The 23,561-nt window shown below is 38.6% G+C and overlaps 1 pseudogene; it reads right to left on the bottom strand.

Annotated features, from left to right (window-relative positions):
* Positions 1-20,477: 20,477 nt before the first annotated feature.
* Positions 20,478-21,140, bottom strand: LOC140509076 (coiled-coil domain-containing protein 124 pseudogene; annotated as a pseudogene).
* Between the last annotated feature and the right edge of the window lie 2,421 nt (positions 21,141-23,561).

Below are 23,561 nucleotides of genomic sequence, written 5' to 3' on the forward strand. Positions count from 1 at the left end.
TTGTCTGATAAATATTGTCTAATAAAAAATTGACTGACCAATCCATAGGCAAGACCCTAAAAAAAAAAAGGAAGTCAAAATGTCAAAATGTTGGATATGTATGGTCTATGGGGTCATGAAGAGTTAGACACGACTGAACAACAACAGTATACATGCATATGTCTGTGTGTGTTCATCCTTCGTTGATGAAGAACACCATGTCATCAGAGAAATAATGACATGACTTGCACTTAATTTTGTTTTGAGTGAGGGAGGGCTGTGCAGGTCACCAGCCTCACTTCTCCTCCAGAGCCATCTGAATCCAGTGACCAGATACTCATCAGGATGACTGGAGATGACCCAGGATGAGGCAGTTGGGGTTAAGTGACTTGCCCAAGGTCACACAGCTAGTGAGTGTCAAGTGTCTGAGATGAGATTTGAACTCAGGTTCTCTTGACTCCTGCACTGGTGCTCCATCCACTGCACCACCTAGCTGCCCCTTATGCGTATGTGTGTACACAATGTATATACAGGGTTAAGGTATATACAACAGCAATGTATATGTATATACATATATACATACAATTTATACACATACATACATACACACATATACATACAACTGATACATCTATATATATTGTGCATATATGAATGTATAAATTATATAGATATAAATACAATTTATTCAATATACACATATATGTGAATATATACATATATGTATATATACATATATACAGGCATATATGTATACAACACACATCTACATCTCCATTGTTGTTCAGTCATGTCTGACTCTTTACAACCCAATAATGACCATCAAGTTTTCTTGGCAAAGAAACTGGAGTGGTTTGCCATTTTTTTCTCCAATGGATTAAGTCAATCAGAGGTTAATGAGCTTGTCTAGGGTCACACAGCTAGTAAGTGCCTGAGTTTGGATTTGGACTCAGGTCTCATTGATTCCATGGCCCAGTGCTCTATCCATTGAGCCATCTTGCTGCCTCCTTGGCAAATAGGATTAAATGACTTGCCCAGGGTCATGTGGCTAGTAAGTGTCCGAGGCTAGTTTTGAATTCAAGCCTTCCTGATTCCTGGAAGCCTTCTATCCACTGAGCCATCTAGCTGCCCCGTACCTACACACACACACACACACACACACACACACACACACACACACACACACACACATCTTATTCATACATTGTTGTTTTCATTGTTGTGTTCTCCATTAGATTATAAGCTCTTTGGAAACAGGGACTTTTTTCTTTTTTCTTTTTGGTCTTTCTTTTTATCCCTGGCAATTAGCCTATATCTGGCACAAAGGAAGTACTTAATAGTAGTAAATACTTAGTAATAGTAAATGCTTAATAAATATTTGTTGTCTGACTGACTGACCTATAGGCAAGTCGTTAAAAAAATAGGTAAGTAAAATGTCATGCCCCTTTTACTTCTACAGGGACTGTTGTAACATTCCCGAGAAGAGGACAGGGTTAGGAGAGGAGAGGAGAGGAGAGGAGTGACATGAAAATGAGTTGCACCTGCCAAGCAAATAGAGCTGGCTTGTAATGTGTATCATTAGTAAGAACGCCCACATCAAGAAGATAATGATAATAAATACCTATATAGTGCTTATTATGTGCCAGGCACTACACTAAGCACTTCACGATTTTTATCTCTTTTGATCCTTACAACAACCCTGGAAGGGAGGAACTATTATCCCCATTTTACAGATGAGGAAACTGAGGCAGGCAGAGGTTAAGTGACTTGCCCAGGGTCACATAGTGAGGAAGTTCCTGAGGTCATAATTGAACTCAGATCCTCTTCACTTTAGACCTGGTACCGTGTTCATTGTACCGCCCAAGGGATAAGGAGATAAGAAGAAAGAAACTGGAAATTAGGACTCAAATAACAAACACCCAAGTAATACTTAAACAGTAACTTCCTGTTCATTATATCCCTAAAGTGGTTATCCAACTTTCCCCCATAGCCCTCAGGTAAAGGAGGCAGGGGTACCTACTGTATGGCTTCCTGACTCCCCATTCCATTTTTTGATGACTGGTTGTAAAGCCTTTCCTCCCATCAAGCCTAGTTTTATTCTTTTGCAGCCTCTACCCCACTGTTCCTAGCCCTGCCTTGCGGGACCAAGCAGAGCAAGGCTAATGCCTCTTCCACATAACAGCTATCAAATCCTACCATTGCATGGTCCCTGGGAAATCTACGTTGTAGATTTCTCATATAGCTAGCCCTTAAATTATGGAATCTGTGATTTAGCCCTCATGGGGGAACATATGAGATCAGTAAGAGAGGAAATGGCTCCAACAGGAGAACTAGGCTTTCTCCTTGGTATCTAACTGGAGTGTTATGTATATGCTTATCAGTATGATTGGGCATTTTCCTTTAGAGGCTGGTTATCTTCAAACTGTACTTCCTTTTAGCATCAGACATAAAATGGCCTAGTGGAACGAGCTCTCACCTGGAACAGAGGGTTTCTGAATTTTAACTTGGACTTCCCTGTTAACTAGTAGACCCTTAAAATATGTCACATTTTTTCCCCTGGCTTTTAAAGGTCTCTATTTACAAAATGGAGCTAAAAATAAATTTTCACTCTGCACAAACACTCACACAGTTGAAACAGATCATAGATTTAGAGTTAGAAAAGGCATTAAAAGTTAGTGAGTCCAACCCCTCATTTTACAAGTGAGGAAACTGAGGCCCAGAGAGGTAGGATGAGTTGCTTAGGGTTGTAGAGCTAGGAAAAGCCTAAGATGGAATTCAAACTGAGATCTTTCTGAATCCAGGACCCAGGTTATATACACTATATCATGCTGCTTCAAGGGCCCTCAGAGGTTGTCATATACAAATCCCCATCTAAAGCATTCATCTTATCTACAACATTCTTATCAAGCAGTTCTGAACAAATAGACATCCACTTTGTACTTGAAGATCTCTTTCTCTCTGATGAGCATCTGGGACGCTCATCACTTTATTTTTAAAATTTTTCTTTTTCTGCCTTGTGTTTTATTTCAGTCATAGAGGGGAGGGGTGCAATTGGAGTTAGGTGATTTGGCCAATGTCACACAGATAATAAGCATCTGAGACTGGATTTGAACACAGATACTTCTCTCTCCAGGGCCAGTGCTCTATCTACTATGCCACCTAGCTGCCCCTCACCTATCATTTTCTAAGGCAACCTATTGCATTTGTGAATAACTATAATTGTTAGGTGTTATCCTCAACTCTAGTCTCACCTTCCCCACTCTGTACCCATTCATTTTGAATCAATGGTCCAGTCTTGTCGATTCTGCCTCTGCAGCATCTTTCACAGTGGTAATCTTTGCCCCATACACCCAGTCTGCCACTACCTTGACATAGTCCTTCAACACTTCTACCCTTGACTGTTGCAGCGGCTTCCTAATTGTACTCTTAGCTTTCAGTTTCTTCTCCACATTCATCCTCTTCCCAGTTGCCAAAATAATTTTCTGAACAAGTCTTCCCATGCTCCTCTGCTCAAGAATCATCAGTGGCTCCTTAACTCTGAAGTAAAATGTGAGCTCCTCAGCTTATGACAAAACCTAGCTCAATCTGGCACCATCTAACTACAGCTTGCCTTTCTGTCTCTTCTTTAGTTATCTTGATTCGTTTTTCTCCTGCTGTTTAGCTATTGCGTATGATTAAATTTCAACAAAGGTATCGTCTAAGATGGGAACACTTGACTATATGTGGTGTTTGTTCAAGCCAATATTTTAAAATCTGCTGATTGTTAGCTTTTGGAGCTATTAGAGGTGTCTAAGTTCAGAAAAATGTTTGCCATTGAATTAAGGTAGAGCCTCTTTACAACTCACTTCTATTAAAGTTTTTAGTGCATTATTTATTTCTAAGGGGTTAAGGGTTGTATCACATTCATTTCCAAATATATATCTCCTTATTCTCTCCCCTGATAAATCTTCCCCTATAAAAATATTAAAAAAAATAAAAAGCAGTCAAGTATTCAAGTCAGCATTGGTGTCTATACAGCATATAAAATATCTTACATTCATGGTCCCTCAATTCTCCAGTGAAAGGAGGGAAGAGTGTTTTTTTAAAATTTCTTCTCTGGGTCCAACCTTGATTATTAAACTTACTTTTACTTGATTATTTTTATTTGATATTATTACTTGATCATTAAAATTACTTTTTATTTACATTATTGTGGTGTTGTAAGTGATAATAGTGTGCAATTTTACCCTTTTACATTCAATAGAAACTAACAGTATTTGGAATATAAATTAGCATTTACAAAGTGCTTTAAGGTTTACAAGACACTTAAAAATACATTTGTGCATGCTATTTTGCTGGTGCTGCTTACTTCCCTTTATATTAGTTCATGTAAGTCTTGTCACATTTCTCTCAATTTTTCCTTTTTAGATTTATGTAATATAATTTGTTTAATCTGGATTGAGTTGATCTAAAACATCCTTCACCCTATAGGAATTAATAGAATTATTGAGACTATGCAGAGATTATGAGAGCAAAGGAAAAGGATAAAGAGAAGGCTATCAAAGATTTAGAATTGTTGCTAGATTGAAGTGATTTAATAGATCAAATTAATGCCTCTGTACAAGAGAAAAAGATTTCAAGGTTTTAGAAAATCCTGATAACTCAAGAATTGAATGTATGTTTTATCTGTTTAAAGCTTTCTTCTCCTCATTGGTTTTTTGGACCTCTTTTGCCAATTGAGTTAGCCTGTTTTTAAAGGTGTGATTTTCTTTATCTCTTTTAGCAAGATGTTGACCTGCTTTTCATGCTTTTCTTGCATCTCTCTCATTTCTCTTCCCAGTTTTTCCTCCACCTCTCTTACTGGATTTTCAAAATCCTTTTTGAGCTCTTCCATGGCCTGAGACCACTGAATATTTATTTTGGATGTTTGGGATACAGAAGCCTTGACTTTTATATCTTTCCCTGATGGTAAGCATTGTTCTTCCTCGTCTGAAAGAATGGAAGATATCTGTTCACCAAGAAAGTAACCTTCTATAGTCTTATTTTTTTTCCCTTTTTGGGGCATTTTCCCAACCGGTTACTTGACTTTTAGGTCCTTTTTTAAGAGTAGGGTATACTCTGGGAATCTGTAAAGTCTCAGTTCCTCCAAGGTGGCACAATCAAGCATGTACACTGGTCTGGGCGCAGAAAGGGATTTTTGTACTCAGAATCTTAGCAGTTTCCTCTCCACAGCCATTTGTTTAGCCATTCTCCAGTTGATGAGTATCTATTTGTTTCCAATTCTCAGCTATCACAAAAAGCACTGGTATAAATATTTTGGAGTACATGGGACTTTTCTTCTGATCAATGACTGCCTAGAGGTATATACCCAGTAATACCGTCTCTGGTTCAAAAGGTATGGATATTTTAGTCAATGTATTTGCCTAATTCCAAATTGCTTTCCAAAATGGTTTTTACCATTTCATGGATCTATCAACCATGTATTACTGTGCCTATCCTTTTACAACTCCTCCAACACTGACTTGTCATTTTCTGTTATTTTTGCCAATTTGCAGGTGCATGGTAAAACATCAGGGGTGTTTTGATGTGTATTTCTCTTATTATTAGTGATCTGGATCATCTTTTAGTGTGGTTATCAATATTTTCAAATTCTTTTGAGAATTACTTGTTCCTATCCATTGGGGAAATGGCTACATACACACACACACACACACACACACACACACACATACACATGCGTATACATACATACACACACATATGTATATATTTAATATATATTGAATGCAATGTTCTTATCAGAGAAATTTGATACAAAACTTTTTCGCTAGTTGATTACTTCTGTTCTGAAGCTTTTCAAATGGCCCTTTATTTATTGTAATTGCCTCTGTCTTTGTCTGGTTAAGAATACATCTTCTACTCATAGCTATGAGGAGCATGTGATCTGTTTCTCTACTAATTTTTTATAGTATAATCTTTAATATTAAGGTCATGTATCCATTTAGAATGCATTGTAGAATGTGGTATAAAATCTCAGTTCAAGTCGGGCCTTGAGGTCACAGGTTTCCCACCCCTGGACTCTAAACCTTATTTTTGCTAGACTGCTTTCCAGTTTTTCCAGTAGTTTTTTATTTTTATAGAGAGTTTTCCCTCAGGTAATTTTGTTTTCCACTTTATCAAACACTAAGTTGTTCAGTTCTATTGTTTCCAAGTCTCCTTCATCTAGTCTATCCCTTTGATCTGTCTCTCTATTCTTTAGCTAATACTAAAGAACTAATACTAAAACTAAATGGTTTTGATGATTGCTGCTTTATAATATAACTGGAGGTCTGAAAGTGCTATACCTCTTTCATCTCTTTGTTGTTTTTCAGTCATTTTCAGTCATGTCTCACTCTTCGTGACACCATTTGGGGTTTTCTTGGCAAAGATACTGGAGTGGTTTGCTATTTTCTTCTCCATCTCATTTCACAGATGAGGAAACTGAAGCAAACAGGGTTCAATGACTTGCCCAGGGTCACACAGCTAGTAAATATCTGAGCTCAGATTTGAATTCAGGAAAATGAGTCTTCCTAACTCCAGGCCCTCCAGTCCATTATACTATCTAGTTGCTTCATTCTTCTTGTCATCATTTCCCTTGACATTTTAGATCTTTCATTTGTTTCAAAAGGATATAGTTATTTTATAAACTTCTATAAAGTATTCCTTTGGTAATTTGATTAGCATGGTATAGAATTATAAATAAGTTTTGGTAGTATTACCATTTTTATTATATTGGCATGCCCTAGCCATTAGCACTGATTATTCCTCCAGCTATTGAATTTTCTATTTCTTTGAAGAGCACTTTGCAATTGAATCTATCTAAGTTTTTATGTGTTTGGGGAAGGTAATCCCCAAATATTTTAAGTATTTTGAGAATGGGACTTCCTTTTCCATTATTGCTTTTTGTGTGTTGATGTTATGATCCTTAGTTTGTCTCTACGTATCTTATCTTTGCTTTTGTTTGTTTGCACAGTGAGCATATTTTAATGTTATTGGGTCTTTTTCTTCTCTTCTAGATTATCTTTCATTTCTGTATATTTGAATTCCCAATCTACTCTCTCTTGCTTTTTTTTTTTTTTGACAAGGCTTGCCATTGCAGATTCCATTTTAAAAAAACTCTGCTTATTATTTTTGCTGTGCAGGCCATAAGTTCTACTTTTATAATTCTTATGAAGCACTCAGGAATATTATATTGTGGTTCCATATTCTCTTCAAATTCCACAGGTCCTCTGTCTCATCAACTGGTGGATCATTTCCTTTTTCTTTTTTCAGTATGTATACATAGATGCCTAAACTCGTTCACTCAATTCAGAGGTCATATTTCCTTCTGTTCTTCCTGCTGATTTTTCTGCTTATGTTCAACATATTTGAATTTTCTTTTTCCTAAAATCTTTGGTAATTTCAGTCTTTTTTTCCTCCCTTATTTTCCCTGTCATTCACTCTCTGATTCCCTCCCCTCTGATTGTAGTTTCCTTTGGGGATGGATTTCAGAATGTCTCAGTTTCTTCCCACACTGAGCAACTCATGATTCATCAACTTAGGTCTCTTTCCCCACTGACTTTTGGGTGGTGAGTGCTGGCCCCAGTTGGATGCTGTGCTGTTTCCCTCAAGGTTGGTAGAATACAATACCCCTCCACTTTCTAGCCCTTTCCCTTTCCCTTCCTCTTCTACAGAATTTCCTGTCCTGGTGTCCTGTCCCACTGCCTTTATTCCTTAGTTCTTTGGCCCAGCATTGGCAGCATAGTACTTTCAAGGTCTGGTGCTATAGTGCTGTCTGGCCCAGCCCTGGCTCTTCTGGCATTACAATGTTGCTGATTCAGCTTCAGGCTCTGCTGCTGCCACAGGTTAATCACCAGCAGTGGCCATTCAGAGCTTTGCAGCACTGATGCCACAGGGTTGTGTCCTGGCACGCTTTTGTTCCTTAGGGGCTGTAGCCTCTTGGCTTCTTGTCATACTCAGGGTAAATTTCCACATCCTAGACCTGGAGTCTCCCTGGAACTAGAAAGGTGGGGGGAACTGAGGTATGGAGGTAGGTTTTGTTATAAGTCTAGTAATTGACTAGTGCAATCCTATTGCCAGTAGTACTGGAGATGGGGAAGGGTTGCTGAGAGAGCACAGGGTCAGTGGGCATCAATTCATAGATTTTTGGTTTCTTTTGGGTGTTTTTAACATTCTTTTGAATTTTGGGTGTCCCAGACCTTGGAGACAGATGAAATTGCTTTATCTTCGATGCATAATTTTGTTTTGGAGAGTTTTGAGAGGTCATGGGGATAAGAGAAAAATATCTAGTCCCTCATTTTGTTGCTCATGTGACCCAGAAGTCTAATATTTTCACTTAACCTTTAGTTACTTTTCTGAACCTTATTGGAGGTCCTTAGAATTGCTTCATTGTCATTCAAGGGGTCACCTTCTACAAAATCCTACTTTGATACTTCATCATGACATGAGGAGAAGATTCTAGAAAACTATAAGTTCTCCCAGATTCTACCATGCTGGAAATTTTGAATATGGTCCTGGACATATGTTATCTGTTTTCTGAAGATCAACCTATTTAATTATGGTAGGGAACATCACTAGTAAGGCTGACCAATTGGAGATGAAATTTGGATCATGGCAACCCATGAAACAGAAAAATATAAAATGTTCTTCAGGCCAGAGTAGCTCCTTTCTACTTCTGCAATGATGGTGGCAGAGGGGCAGGCAATGGTTCAGAATTTGATAGGAATCACAGTTTTTAGACTGCATACATTAATTTGGCTATTGGTATTTTAAATGTGAGATCCATGTCCAAATAACAAGCAAGTGGATACATTACTGGAGGAGCTGAATAGTATTATCTTGACATTCTTGTTATAAACAAAGAAAGAAGCTGCAGATAAATGGAAAGATAGCTCTCAAGTACTCCTCAGAGATGCAAAGAAAGGAATCAAAAAAGTAAGTTTTCTCCAAGGTTAAAGGGAACATTTTTGTGGCTATTTAGACATATTTTTCAATATTAATAAGTATTTTCCATAAACCTGCCAGAAAAATTATACCCATATTAGTTGCTAAGGATGAAGAGGTAGAATAATTCATGAAAAATTTAATGAGAAACTCCAAATTAAATCAATGTATTCTTGATAGATGGTGATTTCCATGCAAAAGTGGTGAATATGGGGAAAATATATGGGAAATCATGCTTCAGAAATAAGGAATGAAAGGTGTTTAAGACTTTAAGATTACATTAAGTCTTCTTTATACCATGAGCACTTTCTTTGAGAAAAACTTGGCAAGCAATATACATGACAAGCTCCAAATAATTGTAAAAAGTTTTAAAAAATTTAGCAGACAAGAAAAGGCTTGTTATTGATGTGGGAGTAATTCCTGATTCAGCTGTCTGTATATAGGCAGACCCTTAATTTGTCAGAGCTAATACCAAACCTAGTAAAAATTTAAAAGAAAGAACAATGATGAGAAATCTGCACATGTATTTGTCATCATGGTTCTTTTTTTCTAGCTTTTACTTATATATATAGATATATATCTATATATATCTGCATAGATATGCATAGATATACGCTCATACACAAAAAGTGTGTAACTGAAAGAAGTCAATTCTGAATGATAAATACATATTTTAAAATAAAAATGGGAAAATGTAATCTGGATAATAGAAGTGATTGATACTGATTATAATAATTTGGGGCAGAAGTTAACCAATGTATGCTAATTGCAAAAAAACCCAAAAAAACAAAAAAACATGTTTGTCAGCAAATACCCAACTTACTTGCCAGATGAAAAGGTAGCTGCCAAAACCAGCTCTGGGTTCATATGTAAACTGATTTGTAAATCTTTCCAAAGAAGGATGATGGACAAGTACGAGCAATGTTTCTCATAAAGCAAATCTTCAGATAAAATCTAAAGCTTCAGCAAAAATGCCATCTTCTGCACAAAGTCTTTTTTTGATCCTTCTTATGTTAGTACTTGCCTTTGGAGATGTTTTATAATTTATTCTGTATGTATCTTGTTTGCATATAGTTATTTGCATGCTTTTTTCCCTACTAGATGGTGAGCTCCTTGCAAACGGTGCTTAGCACAGTGTCTGAAATAGACAAATACTTAATAAATTTTTGTCAACTTGACTTGAAAGCAGATAGAGTCAGTGGAAGATTTAAGCAGTTTAAAGGAAGTTTTGTAAGACATCCAATTACATTCCAAGGGTATGTAATGAAGAAAATGTAAGAAAAGACTACCAGTGTAAGTGCCTACTATCAGTGTATATAACTATTCTTCCATTTTTGCAAAATTCCTTACATGTCATCTGTATACAGAATCTGTGATGAAGATATCAAAAGAAATAATCAGATTTTTGAAAGCAACATTTAGGGATAAGCCACTTTTTGCCACTTTTCTTTTCATTGAACATTTGTTTATTTTTCATCCTCAATTAGTTCTTGTCTATCTTTATCAATAACTCTCTTGATTTTTCTTGATGTCCTTGCTGAAAAAGTTTATTTTGTTTTTTTGTTTTTACTCTCAATCCTTTCTCTTTTGAAAGTCAAATACCTTTGTGCCTTTTCCTCACTCCTCATTGTCTGTCATCTGTTCTCTTAGATCCTCAGGGCCACACAAGGTCTGTGGCCCTCAGAGGATGAGGATGACAAGCTGGGAACCTTCCAAATGGTCACTGTCAAGTAACCTATCTTTACTCATTCCACTTTTCTGATCTTCTACCTTTTTTCTATGACTAACTTTATTCAGTCTCCATGATGGCCTCAGGGGGGCTGGTCATCAAAGGCTGACTTGGGGGAGGGGGTCCAGGACACTAATATGAGGAGTGCTCCAAGAAGCCTTTGCTCTTGTACCTCTTCTTCACTTTTCTCTCTCCTCTTGCCTGCCTGTTTCCTCCTGTGCTGTATTAGAGAGTTCCTTTTCCATTTTTTTGTTTCTTAATCTCCATTCTCCTTTAGAGTCTTTTCTTCTTGAGCCCTGGGGTTAGTATGATTCACAGGTCTCAACCACTCTGGAAGTGAGGTCCTTCTGGTACCCATCCAAGAAACTAACTCCAAAAGTCAGTGCCTAAAATTTCAACGGCCCTAAGTTTTGATGGGCTGGCAAATTAGCTTTCAGTTACGTTTTCCTGTAAGAATTACCTTGTGGTAGGTGCTTTAATTTTTCCCCTTTCTGTCATTGCTGGGTTTTCTGTATTTTTAGGCTTTTTGCTTGTATGTGGTAGAGGGAAGCTTAACCCTAGGATACCTCTCACTCTACCATTTTACCAGGATTCGCTCTGCAAACCACTTTACATTAATTGTCTCATTTGGTCCTTATAACAACCTTATGGATAGGTGTCATTATTAACTCAGTTATACAGATGGGGAAACTGAGACTCAGATAGGTAAAATTACTTTGTTTCCATTGTACCATGAGTAGATGTCTGAAATAGGATTCACACTCAGATCTTCATACCTCTCTACATAGTTAATGTTAAGACATTTTATCCCTATCCCAATTATCAGTTTCAAATACAATTTCTTAACCACTTCATTTGCCAAACTCTAGAGACATACGCTAATTGATAATCCTAGACAAGCTTGTATATTGCTAAGAATGGTATTGGGTGAGGATACTGATGTCTAAGACTAAGCAAGGGTGACTTCAACACTTACTACTTAGTGCCAACGAGATACTTGCTGTAAATTCCCACCCCGCCCCCCTCAGTTTTCCGTTTTCCTTCCAATTCTTGTTGCATTGGTTTTGTTTGTGCAAAACCTTTTTAATTTTATATAATAAAAATTATCCTTTTCACATTTCATAATGTTCTTTATATCTTATTTGGTCCTGAATTCTTCCCTTATCCATAGATATAACAGGTAAACTATTCCATGCTCTCCTAAGTTGCTTACAGTATCATTCTTCATGTCTAAATCATGTACCCATTTTGTCCTTATCTTGGTATACATGTGTGATGTTGGTCTATATCTAGTTTCTGCCACATTGTTTTCCAGTTTTCTCTTTTCTTTTTGGTGAGACAATTTCAGTTAAGTGACTTGCCCAAGGTCACATAGCTTTTAAGTGTCATGTCTGAGGCTAGATTTGAACTCAAGTCCTCCTGACTCCAGAGCTGGTGCTCTATCTGCTGTAGCATCTAGTTGCCCGTGGTTTTCAGTTTTCTCAGAATTTTTGTCAAATAATGAGCTTTTGTCCCAAAAGCTTAGATCTTTGAATTTATCAAACACTAAATTACTATGGTCATTTACTACAATATATTGTGTACCTAATCTATTCTGCTGATCCACCACTCTATTTCTTAGCCAGTATCAGATTATTTTAAATAATAATTTGGATCTCAAAACTTAAAAATAAAACAATAAATGTCCAAATAAGTTTTACATGTAATTGAAGAAAATAGAGCATTATTTTTAATATAAAATATATTAAAATATTTTAAAAAGCACATAATAAATTCTACACATTGCTTTAAAAATACTTAGTGCCAACCTCCATAGCTATAAACCTACCAAATATACATTTGACTTCTATTTTAAAAAGAGAGAATGTTTGGCAAGAAAATAGGGGTTTCACATTACCTACATAGAATTCTTCTTATTTGATGGGAAACTTGTTTCAAGATATAGTTCTTATTTACATCAAATTTTTGTGAGCATTTTTATTATACAGCAACAGGGCTGAAGGTTCATCAATTCTGCAGAGAAAAGTAGATAAAATATACCCTGCAGTCACAAGCAAGACAATCTATAGGGGATAAATTCTTTAATTACAACATTAATTCCCAAAGACACATCCATCATGCTCTGTGCTCACAGGTACATAAAAAATAATGTTCTGGGAGAATGCTAGTTTTCAGTCTTAATAAAGGAACAAAGATTTCATTCAAGAGTACTCTCTGTCTTTTTGATTTACAGTAGAAGGTTATAATATCAATCCATCAACAGGGGCACAATCTGCCTCTCAGTGGAAGAGCTGATTAGATTTTTTTCACTGATGTACATATTGCAAAATGAAAGAATTGCAAGATAGCCAATGTTTGATCATCCATGGCCACAGGGAAAAGGGAGATCAAATAATCTATCGATAGGTAGCTGACTATAGGTCAGTTAACTACAGTTAAGGAACACCTGCTGGGTACACTGGAACATGCTAACCTCATTCTAAGTGATTTACTCAATTCTTAATTATTCTTGCTAAAGGAAGGAAGCATTTTCTTGTGTAATACAAAAAGGAGGAAAGACAATCTGCCTGAGGCTTTGTATTCTTTCAGGAGTGGAGAAATCATACTTTTTGGAGAAGCACATGACTAGAATGGTACTTTTTTATTTTTTAGGGATGGTCTGGGGTAGACTGGGAGAGATGAAGGTAAAGATGCTAAATTCAAATCCTTTTCTCTTTCTGCTTTGATGCCTGCCCCTCTTTATTCTCTCATCTTGTACCAACAAGGGGTAAGTATGAAAAAGGAAACACAATGAAAGTGAACTAAAACAAAAGAAATAGGGAATACAAATGCCAGGAAATCCAGAGGAAGTAGGGAGGGTGGTGATTATTTGGGGAAGGAGACACGGAATGTAACCATGCAAGTTTGGGGCAGTATGCTTGAAAAGGGAAATGACTAGTGGTGCTGAGAATAAAGAATCTCCATTGGCACATGTTTTACTCAGCTTTCCAGGTCAGTTCCCCTAAGTTCTGGGTCAGCTATCTCTGACTGAATTCCCATCACTCCTCTTAACTCCTACGCCAAACACAAGCTTCCTTGGAATTTTAAAACTCGGTCTCCCTCCTTTGATTATTCCTAAATCTGTCTCCACTGCCCAACATGACTTTCATCACACTTGATCTGTCTTCCAAGACTTTTGGTACTCATCATCCTGTTCCAGTCATAACACAGAGAGCTCAAGATTTTCCATATGTAAGCATGATGCAGAAAAGCTACATGGTGATAACATAGGTATGAAGAGGGGGTAGCAGATTTCTCCTCTTATATTTGCAAAGGAGCTTTTCTGTGTGTGCAAAGGTCCAGTGCCAATGGAGTATGACCAAGGCATGAAGACAAAGGATCAACAGTTTTTCTTATGTCTGAACTATCCAACTCCACCTTTACAGAGACTTCTAGTGTTCCCTAAAGAAGTAGGAGGGGATGAGGGATAGAAAAACTCCTGTGTTAGTGACTATGGGGACCATCTTTATCAGTGAGTAATTCTTCCCTTTCACTGGACTTAAGCCCAGTGAAGAAGGAGAAAACTCAAACAGAAGAGAGAGATGCGATCTTCACAAGAACCCTAGGAGGTAGGTGCTATTATTATCTATATTTTATAGATGAGGAAACTGAGGTAGACAGAGGTTAAGTGACTTGACCAAGATCATACAACTAGTAAGTGTCTGAGACTGGATTTGAACTGAGGTCTTTCTGACTGCAGGCCCAGTGCTCTACCTCCTGCATCACCAACTGCCCACAAAAATAAGCTAGGAGTATTTAATTAATTTCAGTAAACATTTCTTAGGCACTGTACTAAAGGTTCAAGGTGTATATCACACATCCTCCTTTAAAGTTTACAGTCTTAGGCAAAGAAGTTCAGTCATTTTTCAGTCAGGTCCCACTTTTCATGACTCCATTTGGGATTTTCTTGGCAAAGATACTGGAGTGGTTTGAATTTCCTTCAACTCATTTTACAGATGAGGAAGCTGAGGCAAACTGGGTTAAGTGACTTGCCCAGGGTCATATAGCTAGTAAGTGTCTGAGACTAGATTTGAACTCAGATCTTCCTGATTCCAGGTCCAGCACTCTATCCAGTGTACCTCCTAACTGTTCCCTAACCTATATCCTTCTATTTGTTATCTTTCTCTTTAAAAATCTCATTTCCCTTTCTGTTTGTTCTCTTCTTCTCTGTCATTTACTTTTCTTTCCTGGTTGCCTCCTGGCTTTTCTATGTCACAGTTCTTTGAGTACATTTTCCCCTAGCTTTATTTATTTCTCTCTGACAAAGATGAAAATCTCAAATCAGCAGTATCCATTTCAGGTTGGCCATCTTTATTCATTCTAGCATCGTAAGACTCCAGACCACCATCCTCCCATTGATTTGGGGGTATACTCTCCCACTGACTTGTCTATATGCTAAGCCTGCATTCAGTACAGAGTTAGGTTACTGACAATGGATGGTAGGACCAAAATGTAATGAATCTAATTCATCCAGACTCCCACTGATTTTCCCATTTTCTCAGTTCACTTTTCTCCAAATGCTTCCCTGGAGGGATAGTTAGCTACTTGTTACACAGTGCTTAGAATAAAGACAACTTTCTGATTCAATCTTTGTAAAATAGTTAGTTAAACTACCTAACTAGCTATCTAGCTAAATGAATGAATCAAGGAAAGAATACATTTTTAAAGGCATTCTTAAATTTGGTGGCAAATAATTTAACATAGAACTAAACCAAACTTCTCTGTATTTGTGATTCATGATCCCACCCCCTCTGGTGTCTGGGAAGAATGTTACCTGAAGATATTTATAGAACAATGGGCCAGATTGAACTGGTGAGTCTCCTCTTTCCAGGAGTTTGGAAAGTAGCCTTTTATTTCAGCTAGCCTACTTCCTCTTGCTCTCCTCCCTTTCACTGTCAAACGTTTAGGGAAAAAAAGTTGTCTGTACCTAAAGCCTTTACTATCCTGTCTCTCAGTTCCTTGAATCTGAATTATAGATCCACCACTGTCCTAAAGGCATGCTGTCAAAGGCCAATAATAACCTCTTAATTGTCAAATCCAATGGACTTTTTTTCCCCCCTAGTCCTCATCCTCCTAGATTTCTCTTCAGAGTCTGGGATTATTGGAGCACCTCTTTCTTCTAGATATTCTCTCTTCTTTTAGTTCCTAAGATGCCACCTGATTCTGCTCTGGTCTCTCTAATGACATCATTTTTCTTCCCGCCCCAACGTGAACACTTCTCAAGGACTGGTCCTCAGCCCTCTTCTCTTCTCTTCCATATTCTTATATTACTCAAGACATCTCCACTTTGATATATCCCTGGTATCTCAAATTCAAAATGTTTACAACTGAGCTTAAAAACTTTGCTTCATAACCTTGGACTCCTTCTGACTGCTTTATTTCTTTCTCTCAATGGCATCATCACTCATCCACTCAAAGACATTCAAAATCCTTGACTCTTTCCTCTTCTTGCCTCACCCCTCATCCAGTTACCAAGCCCTGCTGAGGCTGCCTCTGAAATAACTCTCCCATCTATCCCATATTCTTTAATCCCACGACTAACCAGTATAAACCTCTGCTACCAGTCTTCCGGAATATTGCAATAGAATCTTTCCTTCCTCTGTTTCTACCTGTTCTAAAGAACCATTTATATTAGTCTCATATTTACCTTCCTAATATTAGGTCATGCCACTCCTTGTTCAAAATCCTCTAATGGCATGCTACTACCTACCAACTAAAGTTTAATCTTTGCCTAGCTCATTCCAATATGATGACACCCTACCTTTCTAGCCTTATCTCAGTCTACTCTGCTGCCTCCATTTTATCAATTAAAATTACATTAAAGAAAATGAATTGCCATCTTCAATGCCATTGAAACCTAAGGACTCTTGGCCTTTCTATCTGACTTTCTGCTAAAACTTTCTACTTGTATTGTCTCTTCATTAGAATAGGAGATCCTTGAACAGGGACTATAATGCTCTCCTCTTTGTAGCCCTATTGTTTAACATAGTGTTATACACAAGTAAGTGCAAAAAGCGGGGGGGGGGGGGGGGGGGGGGGGGGGGGGGGGGGAGCATTTAATTATTTAAAAGAATTCTATGTATCCAATGCCAAGAAAATCCAATTCATGAAAATCTACATTTCATAAAACCACTGCCCAAATTATGCCCTAATTTGAAGTGTGATTATTGACTTTATAATGTAAAAACCTTTGTATTGCATAAAAAGTTTTACTATAGAATTCCTGTTTATAATGCTGTTCTCTGATACACTGAACTAGTTTTAAAAAGATTCGTTTGATTTATAGACTTTTAAGAAACATATTTCTGTTTTATGTAATTCCCATGTTCCTAATCTACTCTGAGAATGACTTGCTTCCCTAAAGATCCTGGCCTACACAAAAGGTTTTAGAATCTCCACATCCATGCTCCCCCTTGCCCCCATGACAACCAATTATATAAACTATAGGTCTCTAAAAGGACCTTCAAAGATCTCTCCATATTATTGTTCAGAAATGTTATTATGGCTTTGGAAATTGGGACATTGGTTAAAGCCTTGGAAGTGATTTTGTTATACAGAAATTTTCATCGTGACAATGTTCATAATAATGGCTCATAAAGATATAAAATTATAAAGCTGGTAGAATTATTAAATTTCATTTGATCTCCATCTTTCCTTGCTCCATGCTCTAAAATTCTGTTACTTCACCTTCTATGTGAGTCCTCCTCTTATACTTTAAACTGAAAAAAAAAATTATATATGTGTGTGTGTGTGTGTGTGTGTGTGTGTGTGTGTGTGTGTGTGTGTGTGTGTGTGGAGGTAACACCTATTTACCTAGATCCACCCACTATTGAAGGAAATGGGGCTGTTTAATCTGGAGAAAAGAAGACTTAAAAGATACATGAAAGCTATCTTTCAAGTATATGAGTAGACTGAGATAAGGCTAGAAAGGTAGGTGTCATCATATTGGAATGAGCTAGGCAAAGATTAATGTACTCAATACATTATACATGTACATTATACATGTGGTAGAGGCATTGGACTTGGTCTGCTTAACCACAGACACCAGAACTAGGAACAACACGTAGAAGATACAAAGAAGGAAATTTAGCCAGGATGTAGGGGGAGGCTTTCTAATGACCAGAACTAAGCAAAAATGTCATGCCTCCTCCCTCATTGGAAGTCGCAGTAATCTGGAAAAGTTTGTTTGGGGCCTAACCATTCTTTAAATTTTTTTAAAGTTAAAAAGTTAAAAAAAAATATTAAATTATTAAATTAAATTAATTTAGTTTAATTTTTTTTAATTTAAGAGAAAAGAATAAAAGAGAATTATATGTAAAACCCTGAATCTCTATTTTGTACAATTTGTTTTTTAGTATATAATAAAGTCAACATATTTCTCTTCTTCCCCCTCCTTTTTCTATTGGGTCTTCTTAATTTATTTTGACTGGAAGTGGGGGAGGGGAACAAGCATTTGTTAAATGCTTCCTATGTACCAGGCACTGTTTGCTTTACAAATATTATCACATTCTCACGATAACCCTGGGTGGTAGGTGCTATAGGCCCGCTCATGGTGTGGTTAAAGTACCTATGGGCCCAATTTCACCCTGATCAGAATAGAGGCTTTACCCCGCTCCATTTCTGACCTTGGTTCATATGCTACTTCTGGGATTTCACTATATTAATGCTTTACTTGGTATTGACACCTGATTGGCTTGGTCCACTTTGGCTCAGAACTCCTGAGTTCAAGAGATTTACAAGCATTAGCCTTCACGGTAGCAAGGATAACAGACATTATCCCTGGTTAAAATTTCCCTTAATTTTTTTTTTCTGAATTAAATGAATTTAAAAAAGATTCTCTCCCAGAAACAGTTGGTGGCACCCAAAATATGTTGCTCTGTGTCCATAAAAGCTTTCCATGAAGATTTTGGACATATGGATCAAGAAAAGACTTTACATATGGTGAGAAACTAGCTACATATTTGTAGAATATAAGTACTAGCAAACCTTTGGAACTCATCCGTGTTTACTTTCTCTATTTGGAAGGAGATAATAAGAATATAGGCTATATATGGCATTATTGATCAAGCACTGAAACATTTCAGAGCTTCCTGGAAGGAATCCACAGCCATTCCAAAGAGTTTGATATGGCGCACAGTAGAGACCAAATGGATGAAGAATGTCTGTTGCAAAGATTATGACATGCATATATTTATCTATTGAACCTGTCTATCATTATGTATATTTGGGAAAGTTGTACAAAGCGGGAAGGAGTTGAGTTGAGAATTAAACAGAATAGACTAAATTGTCTTCAAGATACTACAAATATACTTTAATGACCCCAAGCTTTTCCTGTAAGCTGAAGCCCATATTATTAACATCAATATTTTACTGGTTTTGTATGTCTATGAGAAATAGAATACAACAGTCTCTGAAGAATTAAAAATGAATATTCCACAGAGGACTTTGGAAAGATGCATAGTGCCTATGAGCAGGCTGTAACATATATCTAACAAGGGACTTCAAAGTAAAATAGAAGCAAAAATTGACAACAGGAAAATGGATGCCAGGAAGAAGAAGGACTAGTTGTTTGTTGAGGGCAAAGAATGACAGATAGACATCTTGAGTGCTCCATTAGCATCTTTGTCATTCCAGAAACAGTAGATCTCCAGGATGTTAGGTAGGCCACCTGTAGGAACCTTATAGGATGACATGGATAAGGATAGTAGGATGGGCAAGCATGATTAGGTTGTGATCTGCTTTACTGGAGGGAATATCCACATCGACAAGGTGACAAATCTGTTTGAATATTTGAATTGAAAGCAATTTCCCAATGCTCGCTGCTGCCACCACCCCTAAAGAACCCTCTCTTGTACCAAATAGAACAATGAAGAAAAACAAGACAATGTATTTATCATATCTGAAAGTGGATGACTCATTTTGCACCCAAAGTCTACCATGTCATTGCTGAAAAGGGGGATGCAAGCTTCACTATCAGTCATCTGAAGTCACTGCATCGATCAAGGTTATGGAGTTACTTAATGTTTTCTTTTATATTATTATGGTCGTTGTGCAAATTATTATCCTGATTGTGCATATTTTGCTCCACATCAGTTCATACATATCTAAACAAATTTCTACATTTTGCCACTGCTATTGAAATCTTCAGCCCCTCCCCACCCTCTCCCAAAAGAACCCAGAAGCAACAGATAGTAGTCTTTCAGCAAAGCCTAAATGATTATATATCAGATATGGATCCCAGATCTAGAATAAGAAGGGACCTTCAGAGGTCATCTAGTCTAATCATCCCATCATATAGAGGAGGAAACTGAGGCCTAGGGAGGTTAATGTGACTTGGCCAGGTTAATGCAATTAGTTAAATGTCAAAGGTGGGAGATGAATATAGGTCCTTAAACTCAATGGCAGAACTTGCTTGACTATTATACACTACACCTGTGTTAAAGAAGGAATTTTTTTTCATGATAAATGAAACAATGACCATTGGGGTCTCTACTCTGAAATTCTATGATTCTTTATAATAGAGTTCTCATTGGATCTCATGGAAAATATCAGTCCTCATCCATTAGCATTTTTTTTTTGATGGTGACTCCTCTTTTAATCAGTAGTGCTGAGAACAGGGGAGGCAAATGTGTTTTAAAAAAATTCCACTGGTTCTATCTGGGGCTGTTCTTCTCTGTCCCCCAAAACCTGAATTTGAGGGCTTGGGAGCCAGTGGAACAGAGTAGGATGGGTCCCCTCTCTTCTTCTGCCTGTTACCATTCCCCAAGTTCTATTTCTGGACATTGTAGGCCATGGTCCGCTGGTTCATGGGATTGTCAGGGGACTTTATCCACTCTTTCTTCAACAGCTGTTTCAGGTGGGACAGACGCATGTTGGGGTTCTCCTTCTTCAGCCTTGGCAAGTGCGACTTCTCAAAGGCAGTAAAAGCAGCTTTCATGCAGCACTCAGGGTGGTGATCAGAGTTGTCACTAACACTGAGGACAGCTATGGCATCTTCAATTGTTCTGGCTTCCATTCTCCCCTCCTCAGGGATGCAGCGGTTGATGTTCTCCTCCAAAGGTACTTCCAGGTGACTTTTTGGTTTGTCCACTGTCTCCTCCTTTTCATTCTGTTGCTGGTCTCGGCGGAGCTTCTCCTCTACCTGGGCCCTGGTCACTTTGCCTGGGGTCAGGGGCTTGGGTGACTTCCCCTTCATCTTGGACTCTTCTTCTTCCAGCAGTCTTTGCAACTCTTTCTTCAGTTCCAGTTACTCTAGATGACACTTCTTCTCCTCCTTCCTCTGCTCCTTTCTCATGATGTGTTTGTCATCATCCTTCCAATAGGCATCCTCCAGTTCCTGCAGCCGCTTGGCATCATCAGCTGCTTTGGCTTTGGCCTTCCTCATTCAAGCAGCGGCTGACCGGGTGTTCTCGCCCTGGAACTTCTTGGGCATCCCTCAGTAAGCACTCCTTCCCCGAGCTCGGGATGGCATCTCGCTCAGGCTCTGTCACCAGTGATGAAAGAGCCCATTAGCATTTTTTCTAGAGACTTGTTAGTCACTTACAGTCATGTATTATGCAATGGTCCCAGCAATACTGCCTGCTGTAGGTCCATGGAACATAGTGTCTACTCTAGCTCTCTAAGCTTTCTCCACTTGCCATTCTTTAACATGTCACTACTGCTTCTAACAGGTAGATTAGCAAGGCTGGTGTCAGTGAAGTTCCTTTTCAGTGTTAGGAGTTCATCTCTAATTAGAGAAGGATGCTTCAGAGTTCTGTCTTATAGCTCAAATACCAGGTCAGACCCTAAATTCTTTCCTGTACAATTGTTCCCAAATTCCTTAAAATCACATTTGAATTTACCTAGCAATCAGAAACACAAATATGGCCCTCTCATCCTTGACTCCATCTCCATATGTGATGCAAGGTTGAGTCATTGTGAAATTCCCAATTTCACATTCCATTTCCCCACGACCCAGATGTTATAGGAGCTACAGTTAAAATCTGAAGAAAGAAAAATGACAGGAGTTGGAAGCAGCAGCTGGTCCATGCCCAAGGATGAGACTCTGTAGTCTTAGAGGTAGATGTGCTTGTTTCCGAGTTATTGCTAGTGCCATTAAGGAGTCTACAGCCTCAGTATTTTTCTTTTATTTATTTATTTTTTCATTCATTCATTCATTCATTTATTTATTTATTTAACTTTTAACATTCATTTTCAGAAATTTTGGGTTCCAAATTTTCTCCCCTTTTGTCCCCTCCCCCCACCCCAAAACTCCGAGTGTTCTAATTGCCCCTGTCTGCCAATCTGTCCTCTCTTCTATCATCCCTCTCTGCCCTTGTCTCCATCCTATACCCCTTTACCTTTATTTCTTATTTCCTAGTGGCAAGAACAGTACTCGACAGTTGTTCCTAAAACTTTGAGTTCCAACTTCTCTTCCTCCCTCCCTCCCCAACCCTTCCCTTTGGAAGGCAAGCAATTCAATTTAGGCCAAATCTGTGTAGTTTTGCAAATGACTTCCATAATAGTAGTGTTGTGTAAGAACTAATTATATTTCCCTCCATCCTATCCTGTCCCCCATTACTTCTGTTCTCTCTTTTGATCCTGTCCCTCCCCATGAGTGTTGACCTCAAACTGCCCCCTCCTCCCCATGCTCTCCCTTCCATCATCCCCCCCACCCTGCTTATTCCCTTATCCCCCACTTTCCTGTATTGTAAGATAGGTTTACATACCAAAATGAGTGTGCATTTTATTCCTTCCTTTAGTGGAATGTGATGAGAGTAAACTTCATGTTTTTCTCTCACCTTCCCTCTTTATCCCTCCTCTAATAAGTCTTTTGCTTTCCTCTTTTATGAGAGATAATTTGCCCCATTCCTTTTCTCCCTTTCTCCTCCCAATATATTTCTCTCTCACTGCTTGATTTCATTTTTTTAACATATGATCCCATCCTCTTCAATTCACTCTGTGCACTCTGTCTCTATATGTGTGTGCGTGTGCATGTGCATGCGTGTGTGTGTAATCCCACCCAGTACCCAGATACGGAATAGTTTCAAGAGTTACAAATATTGTCTTTCCATGTAGGAATGTAAACAGTTCAACTTTAGTAAAGTCCCTTATGACTTCTCTTTGCTATTTACTTTTTCATGCTTCTCTCCATTCTTGTGTTTGAAAGTCAAATTTTCTTTTCAGCTCTGGTCTTTTCATCAAGAATGCTTGAAAGTGGGGGGCAGAGCCAAGATGGTGGAGTAGAAAGATGCACATACACATAGCTCCGAACCCACAACCCACCGAACGGCTAGAGGGGAGTAACTTACGGCGAATTCTGCACTCAGAGGCCGCGGAATATTGGAGCAAGGGAGATTTCTGTTCCGGAAAGACCTGCAAACCTCTTGCGGGGGGTCCTTCGCGCTGCGGACTGGGCGCTGGGACTGGGAGCTGAGTGCAGCCCTGCAGCGGCCGCGACACCGTGAGGAAAAGATCCGAGTGGGCTACGGGGACGGGATCTCCTGCGGCCACGCGGGTCCCTCCACCCACAGAGGGAACTGCAAACCTCTCATAAAAGGTCCGTCGCGCTGCAGACGTGGAGCCCAGCCCAGACCTGCGGCGGCCGTGGCTCCGAGAGGTACAGATCCGAGCAGGCTTTAGAGACGGGATCTCCAGTGGCGGCACAAGCCCCTCCACCCACAGGTGAGGACGGTCGGTGAGAGAGTCTCTTTGGCGGGTCGAGAGGGGAGTGGGGTGCCCCCATGGCTCGGGCCCCCCTGGGAGATAGAAGCTGAGAGGCGGCTTCAGACAGGGGCTCCCCAAGCGGGCGGGAGCCTGGATCCATTGTGGAAGGTCTGTGCATAAACTCCCTGAGGGAACAGAGCCTGAGAGG

This window comes from Notamacropus eugenii, chromosome 5 (genome assembly GCF_028372415.1).
Source record: "Notamacropus eugenii isolate mMacEug1 chromosome 5, mMacEug1.pri_v2, whole genome shotgun sequence".
Lineage (NCBI taxonomy): Eukaryota > Metazoa > Chordata > Mammalia > Diprotodontia > Macropodidae > Notamacropus > Notamacropus eugenii.